This window comes from Vulpes vulpes, chromosome 2, assembly GCF_048418805.1.
Source record: "Vulpes vulpes isolate BD-2025 chromosome 2, VulVul3, whole genome shotgun sequence".
NCBI classification, from domain to species: Eukaryota; Metazoa; Chordata; class Mammalia; order Carnivora; family Canidae; genus Vulpes; species Vulpes vulpes.
This window is the reverse complement of record NC_132781.1, coordinates 144022481-144031622: the sequence shown is the minus strand read 5'-3', so window position 1 is coordinate 144031622 and position 9142 is coordinate 144022481. Positions and strand designations below refer to the sequence as shown.

General features: G+C 41.2%; 2 pseudogenes; both read left to right on the top strand.

Moving 5' to 3' along the window:
- Positions 1-2896: 2896 nt before the first annotated feature.
- On the top strand, positions 2897-3885 carry LOC112929585 (glyceraldehyde-3-phosphate dehydrogenase-like; annotated as a pseudogene).
- A 4328-nt stretch (positions 3886-8213) lies between these two features.
- Positions 8214-8621, top strand: LOC112929594 (cofilin-1 pseudogene; annotated as a pseudogene).
- Positions 8622-9142: the final 521 nt, after the last annotated feature.

The window sequence follows — 9142 nt, the reverse complement described above, 5'->3', positions numbered from 1 at the left end:
CCCAGTGAAAAACAATCCTGGAAACTTGCTAAAGCCATGAAGGCAATGAAGAGCAGATTTAATAGAGCAGAAAACTGGATCTGAGAGTTAGGAAATGAACTCAAGGAACTCTCCCAGAAATCAATGAAAAAAAGAAAACAAATGGAGATAATGAGAAAAGAGAGAGAGAGAGAGAGGCAAAGAAAGGGAGAGGGAAGAAACTCGATGCTGGGGACCAAATATCCATGTAGGGGAGATTTGAAATGGTGATAACAAATGAGGGAGAAAAACTTCATTAGTGATTTGATGGAGAATTCTTCTGAGCTGAAGAAAGACTTGTGCCTTTAGAATCTAAAGGCAAAATACATTCTGTGGGCCATTCAACCAGTTTTGTAAATAAAGTTCTATTTGAACACAGCAGTACTTGCTCATTACTGTATCCTCCGTGGCTGTGTTTGGGCTACAATAGCAGAATGGAATCATCGAGGCCCACAAAGCTCCATGGCCCTTTACGAAAAGGTTTGTTGACCCTATAAGAGTTCTTTGGGACACATGTGGGTAAGATATTTGAATTTCAAGGATACAAGTTTTTAAAATCCTATAAAGATTTAGTCCTCTGGAGGAAAAAAAATCCCAAATTCCCTCAAAAAAAGGGAGGGAAAAGTTGCATTAGGCCAAACTTCTTAGCAAATTCTAGGATAAAATGTTTCAAAATGGGAAGACTTTTGGAGGAAGGAGACTGGGAACTAAGAATTGTATATGTAGCTAAGCTGCCATTTGTATATTTGGAAATCTTACATGGAAGGACTCAGAACATATGCCATGGCTATTACTTTGTTGAAAAAAAAATGATCAAAGAAATATTCCAGGTGGCTGAAAAAGGAAGCAAAATAAATAATTCAGATAGAAGGAAAAGCAGTATAAAAGAAAGATTGCCAAGCAGAGAACCAAAAAACTTAAAGTTAATTTCTCAATAATTGCAGTTAACATGATTATAAAACAATGTAAGTGTCAAAAAATAATTCTGGAAAGAGATGACATACAATGTAAAAATATATTAATTATAATATTCTTATTCTAAAAGCCAGATGGGGCTGGAAAAGGAATTGATGGTAATACTAGTAATTATAGCTTCCATTTTTAGAAGTTACTGTGTATGAAGCACAAAAATAATGCTGATATAAATATTGTTTTTCATAAATCTTTGGACACATCTCTAATACTAATTCCTTAACATAAATTCTTAGAAGGTAAAATGCTGGATCTGAGTATTTTTAAATCTTTCAACACAATGGAAGTTTGAATCTCACCAGAAATATATAAGTGTTCCTTTCTCTCCGCCCTTGCTGACACTGGTGATTATCATTCTGCAAGCAATAATAGTGAAAATAATGTATCAGAAGTACAGAAGTTTGAAAAATTTTGTACAAATTAGAGCAAATTGAAGGTTATTTGCTCTAATTCTATAATTTCCCCTGATGCAATTCTCAAATGGGAGAGACCTCCACTCTTTATTTAGATGCTTTTCATTTTTTCCTGAAAGCAGTAGGTGGCATTTTTTCATGGCATTTAAATGACAAGTAAGGGGGATGGAAAATTCTTTATTTGGAGACAACATTTTTGACCAGCAACTGGAGGCTGGTTAGGTGATGATATACTGCATGTTCCTGAGACAGAATTCTCTGCATCCATTAAAAGTCATATTCATAAAGGATATTGGAGGAATAGGAAACTTCTCACAATATAATACCAAGTAGAAAAAAGAGTTTATAAGATGTGATCTCAATTCTGAGATTAAAAAAATATTTATTATAGGGGCACTTGCCTGGCTCAGTAGGAAGAGTGTGCAGCTCTTCATCTTGGAGTCATGAGCCCAAGCCCCAGGTTGGGTGTAGAGATTACCTAAACAAACTTAGGGAAAAAAATATTATATACAAACAGTAAGAAAGATATATATGAGATATTGACAAGAATTCTCCCTAAGAGATGGGAATCCAGATGATGAACTTTCTTCCTTTCTTCCATTTTCTAAGAAAACTCAGAAATATTTTGATACACTGGGAAAAAAGATACCTTTTAAGTTAAGGTGGATGCTTAGGGCAATTTTTATATTTCCTCAGTAACTAAGATAGTATCTGGTTCACGGTGCATATTTTGTCAATGTTTGTTGAATGAGTGAGCGAGTAAAAGATGGTGTATCTTACTCAAGAAATAATAGGTGTTGGCGAGGATGTGGAGAAAAAGGAACACTCATGCACTGTTGTTGGGAATGCAAACTGGTACAGCCTCTCTGGAAATAGTATGGAGGTTCTTCAAAAAATTAAAACTAGAACAACCCTACAATCCAGCAATTGCACTACTAGGTATTTTACCCAAAGAAAACAAAGGCGTTGATTCAAAAAGATATATGCATGCCTGTGTTTACAGCAGCATTACTTACAATAGCCAAGATATGGAAGCAACCCAAGCGCCCACCAATTGATGAATGGATAAAGAAAATGTGAAATATATATACAACAGAATATTACTCAGCCATCAAAAAAGAACTAAATCCTGCCATTTGCAACAACATAGATGGATCTAGAAGGTATAAGCCTAAGTGAAATTAGTCAGTCCGAGAAAGACAAATACCACACAATTTCACTCATATGTGAAATTCAAGAAATAAAACAAATGAATGAAAAACAAAAAAAACAGACTCTTAGCTACAGAGAACAAACTGTTGGTTGCCAGAGGGAGGTGGGAGAGTGATGAGTGAAATAGGGGATGACGATTAAGAGCACACTTACCACGGGAAACACAATACATAGAATTGTTGAATATACATGTGAAACTAATATGACAGGCTCTCTGCTCCTCCCGGTTCAACAGCCAGACGCATCTGCTGGTGCAGTGCCAGCTGCGTCCTGGAGACATGATGGTGAAGGTCGGAGTGAACGGATTTGGCCGTATTGGGAGCCTGGTCATTAGGGCTGTTTTTGACTCTGGCAAAGTGGATATTGTCGCCATCAATGACCCCTTCATTGACCTCAAGTACATGATGTACAGGTTCCAGTATGATTCTACCCACGGCAAATTCCATGGCACAGTCAAGGCTGAGAACAGGAAACCTGTCATCAATGGGAAGTCCATCTCCATCTTCCAGGAGCGAAATCCCGCCAACATCAAATGGGGTGATGCTGGTACTGAGTATGTTATGGAGTCCACTGGGGTCTTCACCACCATGGAGAAGGCTGGGGCTCACTTGAAGGGCGGGGCCAAGATCTCTGCTCCTTCTGCTGATGCCCCCATGTTTGTGATGGGCGTGAACCACAAGAAGTATGACAACTCCCTCAAGATTGTCAACAATGCCTCCTGTACCACCAACTGCTTGGCTCCTCTGACCAAAGTCATCCATGACCACTTTGGCATCGTGGAGGGTTTCATGACCACCATCCATGCCATCACTGCCACTCAGAAGACTGTGGACAGCCCCTCTGGGAAGCTGTGGCATGACAGCCAAGGGGCTGACCAGAACATCATCCCTGCTTCCACTGGCGCTGCCAAGGTTGTGGGCAGTCATCCCTGAGCTTAACGGGAAGCTTACTGGCATGACCTTCCGTGTCCCCACCCCCAACATGTCAGTTGTGAATCTGACCTGCCACCTGGAGAAAGCTGCCAAATATGATGACATCAAGAAGGTGGTGAAGCAGACATCGGATGCCCTGCAAGGGCATCCTGGGCTACACTGAGGACCAGGTTGTCTCCTACGACTTCAACAGTGACACCCACTCTTCCACCTTCGACGCTGGGGCTGGCATTACCCTCAGTGACCACTTCGTCAAGCTCATTTCCTGGTATGACAATGAATTCGGCTACAGCAACCAGGTGGTGGACCTCATGATCCACATGGCCTCCAAGCAGTAAGAACCTCCTGGACCACCAACCCCCGCAAGAATAAGAGGAAGAGAGAGGCCCTCAGCTGCTGGGGAGTCCCTGCCCCAACTTAATCCCCCAACACACTGAGAATCTCCTGACCTTCAATTTACATCCTAGACCCCAAAGAAAGGGAGGGGCTTGGGGAGCACTACCTTGTCATGTACTATCAATAAAGTATACTATACCCCCCCAAAAGAAACTAATATGACATTGTATGTTAATTATAATTTTTAAGTAAATAAATAAATCATTTTTAAAATGATATGCATTTGCCCAAGCAAAATTAACTTTTGGGGGATATATTTTGCTGGCCTGATTGTCCATAGCTGCTTGCTTCTTGCTTCCAGCTGCTTTGATACCTTAACCTCCACCCATCTACCTGCGTAGACATCTGCAGCTCCAAGCTCTGAGGGTGCTGCCTAGACTCCTTCTGGTCTGCCGCAGTGGTACCCCCCCCACCCCCAGGTCACCTGCTCCATCTGTGAGTCCTGGCTCCAGATCTCCCTCCCTGGGGCCCACCCACTTAGCCTTGGCTTTGCTGGTCCTTCCTTTTGGGTTAGAAACCACCATTGGGGAAACGTTTTAGCCAAATGCGTGACACCTTGGGAAATTGATCCAAGCAGTCAGCAAGGTTGATATCATCCTGTTAAGACCAGCATTATTCCCGGTAGGTTAGTTTCCTTGAAGGGAACTTTAGTTTGTAAAAATCACAAATTGAGTCATAGACTGAACTGGTCCTTACAAGCGAGACTAATATCCACCTCATACATATCAGTTGATGTAATGGCTGGTTTTATTCTGATTTATTAGGACTTCAATATTTTTAAATTCACCCCTGATTCCATGGGAGTCTGAGTGAGGGAGAAACAGCTGGACATTTTTCTCTGGTTGAAAGAGACTTAGCAGGTTGGTATAACACATTTGCCCTATCAAAAATAACCTAGATTACATAACCGTAACCTCTCCCCAGAACAAATATGCATTTGAGAGGCAGTGAAACATACATAATTATAGATGTAAAACACTAAAAATAGGCTCTGTGCCCCACACAGGCAGCCGAGAGCGTGGCACTGGAGCGCAATGCTGCCACGTACGGCAATATTAATAGGAGTTGTGGCACCATCCCAGGTGGCCAAATGAGGCGACGCAGTTACTGCAGACATGAAAAGATAGAGATTTTAAATGTTTGTGCACAAAGAAAGTTACTGTTCCTTTGGCCTGTCGAAGCTGTCCACCTGACTATGGTCTTTCTCCCAGGAGAGAGGGAAATAAGCCATCAACCAATAATGATTATTCCATTGTGTTACTTTATTTTCTTATCAGAACCAATCAGTGTGGAAAATAATGATATTAGCAGCTTGGGTTTAGAAGCACAGGCTCTATTTTCCACAGGACTCTCACCTCTACTATTATTCAATTCAACCAGTCTATACTGAGGACCATTTGGGGCAGCCTTTGCTACATAACAAACCATCCCAAAACTTGATGACAAAGCAACAACGACGTATTGTTTCTCAAAATTCTCTAAGTTGGCTAGGCAGTTCTTATTTATTTCAGCTGGAAGTTCCCCTGGGCTGGAGAGTCCCAGGGTGTGCTCATTCACGGGACAAGGAGCTGTGCAGGGGTGTTTGGCTTGGCACTTTGGTGGCCTCTGTGTGGCCTCTCTTCCTGCAGGAGCCTAGACCAGCTTCCTGACCTAGTGGGCTCAGGGCAGCTTCCAGGAGGGCCAACGCAGAAGCTGCACTGCCCCATAAGGCCAAGCTTCCAAAGTCTGCAATGTCACTTCTGCTGTGTTGCACTGGGCAAGGCCAGTGGCAAGGCCAGGCCTCATTCAGAGGTCAGGAAATAGATTCTTCCTCTATAGAAAGAGTAGCAAAATGTTGTGGCCCTATTTACCTTGAGGAGCAAGAAAAATCTCAAATAAGCAACCTAACCTTATACCTAAAGGAGCTAGAAAAAGAACAACAGACAGAATCCAAAACCAGCAGAAGGAAGGAAATGATAAAGATTAGAGCAGAAATAAATAATATAGAAACTTAAAAAGCAACAGAACAGATCAATGAAACCAGGAGCCAGTTCTTTGAAAAAAAAAAATCAACAAAATTGATAAACCTCTAGCTAGACTCAAGAAAAAAAGAGAAAGGACTCAAATAAACAAAATCACAAACAAGAGAGGAGGAATAACAACCAACCCCGCAGAAATACAGCCAATTGTGACAATATTGTGAAAAAGTATATGCCAACAAATTGGACAACCTGGAAGAAATGGATACATTCCTAGAAACATACAAACTACCAAAACTGAGTAAGGGAGAGATGGGAAATTTGAACAGACTGATAATCAGCAAGGAAATGGAATCAATAATCAAAAATCTCCCAACAAACAAAAGTCCAGGACCAAATGGCTCCACAGGGGAATTCTATCAAACATTTAAAGAAGAGGTAACAACTCTTCTTCTTCTCAAAATCCAAAAAATAGAAAAGGAAGGAAAACATCCAATTCACTCTATGAAGCCAGCATTACCCTGATACCAAACCAGATAAAGACAGCATCAAAAAGTGAACTATAGGTCAATTGTCTGATAAACAAAATACTAGCAAGCCGAATCCAATGTTACATTTAAAGAATCATTCACATATCAACATAATAAAAGCCTTATGTGAAAAACCACAGGCAGCATCATATTCAATGAGGGAAAACTGAAAGCTTGTTCCCTATGGTCAGGAACAAGACAAGGATGTCCACTCTCACCACTTTTATTCACCATCGTACTGGAAGTTCTAGCCACAGTGATCAGATAAGAAAAAGAAATAAAAGGCATTCAAATTGGTAAGGAAGAAGTAAAACTCTCATTATTTGCAGATGACATGATACTATATATAGAAAACCCCACAGACCCCACCAAAAAACTACTAGAACTGATAAATGAATTCAGTAAAGTCTCAGGACACAAAACCAACGTACAGAAATCTATTGCATTTCTATAAACTAATAACAAAACAGCAGAAAGAGAAATTAAGAAAACAATCCCATTTATAACTGCACCAAAAATAATGTACCTAGGAATAAACTTAGCTAAAGAGGTGAAACACCTGTACTCTGAAACCTATAAAATATTGGTGAAAGAAAGTGAAAATGACACAAAGACATTCCATGATCATAGATTGGAAGAACAAATATTGCTAAAATGTCTACATCACCCAAAGCGATCTACACATTCAATGTAATCCCTCTCCAAATACCAACAACATTTTTCACAGAACTAGAACAAACAATCCTCAAATTTGTATGGGACCACAGAAGATCCCAAATAGCCAAAGCAGTCCTGAGAAAAAAAAAAAAGCAAAACTGGACTCCTCAGAATTCCAGACTTCAAGCTATATTACAAAGCTGTAGTGATCAAGACTCTATGATACTGACACAAAAACAGACACACAGATCAATGGAAGAGAATAGAAAACCCAGAGATGGACCCACAACTGCATGGTCAATAATCTTTGACAAATAAGGAATGAATACAGAATGAGAAAAAGACTGTCCCTTCAACAAATGGTGCTAGGAAAACTGGACAGCCACATATAAAAGAAAGACATTGGACCATGTTCTTACACCACACACAAAAACAAACTCAAAATGGATTAAAGACCTAAATGTGAAACCCAAAACCATAAAAATCCTAGAAAAGCACACAGGCATAACTTCTCTGACATCAGCCATAGTAACATTTTTCTAGATCTGTTTCTTGAGGGAAGGGAAATAAAAGGAAAAATAAACTAATAGAACTACTTTAAAATGAAAAGCTTCTGCACAGCAAAGAAAACAATCAACAAAACTAAAAGGCAACCTACAGAATGGGAGAAGATACTTGCCAATGACATCTCTGATAAAGGGTTAGTATCCAAAGTATATAAAGAACTGATACAAATCCACACCCAAGAAACAAATAATCCAATTTTAAAAATGGGCAGAAAACATGAACAGACATTTCTTCAAAGAAGACATCCATATGGCCAACAGGCACGTGAAAAGATGTTAAACATCAGTGATCATTATGAAAATACAAATCAAAAGTACAGTGATATATCACCTCACATCTGTCAGAATGGCTAAAATAAAAAATATAACAAACAGGTGTTGGCGAAAGGGGAACCCTCTTGCACTGTTGGTGGGAATGCAAACTGGTGCAGCCACTTTGGAAATCAGTGTGGAGATTCCTCAAAAACTTAAAAATAGATTCAGTCAGATCCTGGCAGCAGCTGCAGTGGCTCTCATCTCTTCTGACCCTTTTTGCTACCTCCCTTTCGCTTCCAGAAACATGGCCTCTGGAGTGGTGGTTTCTGACGGTGTCATCAAAATGTTCAATGACATGAAGGTGCCTAAGTCCTCAACACCAGAGGAGGTGAAGAAGTGCAAGAAGGCAGTACTTTTCTGCCTGAGCAAGGACAAGAAGGACATCATCCTCAAGGAGGGCAAGGAGATCCTGGTAGGTGATGTGGGCCGGACTGTAGATGACCTCTACGCCATCTTTGTCAAGATGCTACCAGACAAGGACTGCCGCTCTGCCCTCTATGATGCAACCTATGAGACCAAGGAGAGCAAGAAGGAGGACCTCGTGTTTATCTTCTGGGCACCTGAGTCTGCACTCCTTAAGAGCAAAATGATTTATGCCAGATCCAAGGATGCCATCAAGAAAAAGAGGACCGGGATCATGCATGAATTATAAGCAATCTGCTACGAGGAGGTCAAGGTCCACTGCACCCTGGCAGAGAAACTGGGGGGCAGTGCCATCATCTCTCTGGAGGGCAAGCCTTTGTGAGCCCCCTCCAGACCTGCCCATGGGGGTTGCAAGCTGCCCCCTTCCTGCTAGACCAGGGGGGCTGGGGGGATCCCAGCAGGGGGAGGGCAATCTCTTCACCCCAGTTGCCAAACAGCCCCCTCATCCCCTGGGCCTTCTTCCTCTCTCTATCCCTGACGGTTCTGGCTTTCCCAAAACGCTTTTGATCTTCTGATTCCTCTTGGGTTGAAGCAGACCAAGTTCCCCCCAGGCACCCCAGTTTGGGGGAACCTGTATTTTTTAATGACACCCCAGTTCCCCACCTGTTCCTCCCTTTTCCCAGGCTGCCAACTTCTAACCGTATTAGTGACTGTGCTTGTCTATTTAGTTCTGTGTATAAATGGAATGTTGTGGGGAAAAAAATTAAAAATAGAACTACCCTATGATCCAGGAATTCCACTATCAGATAT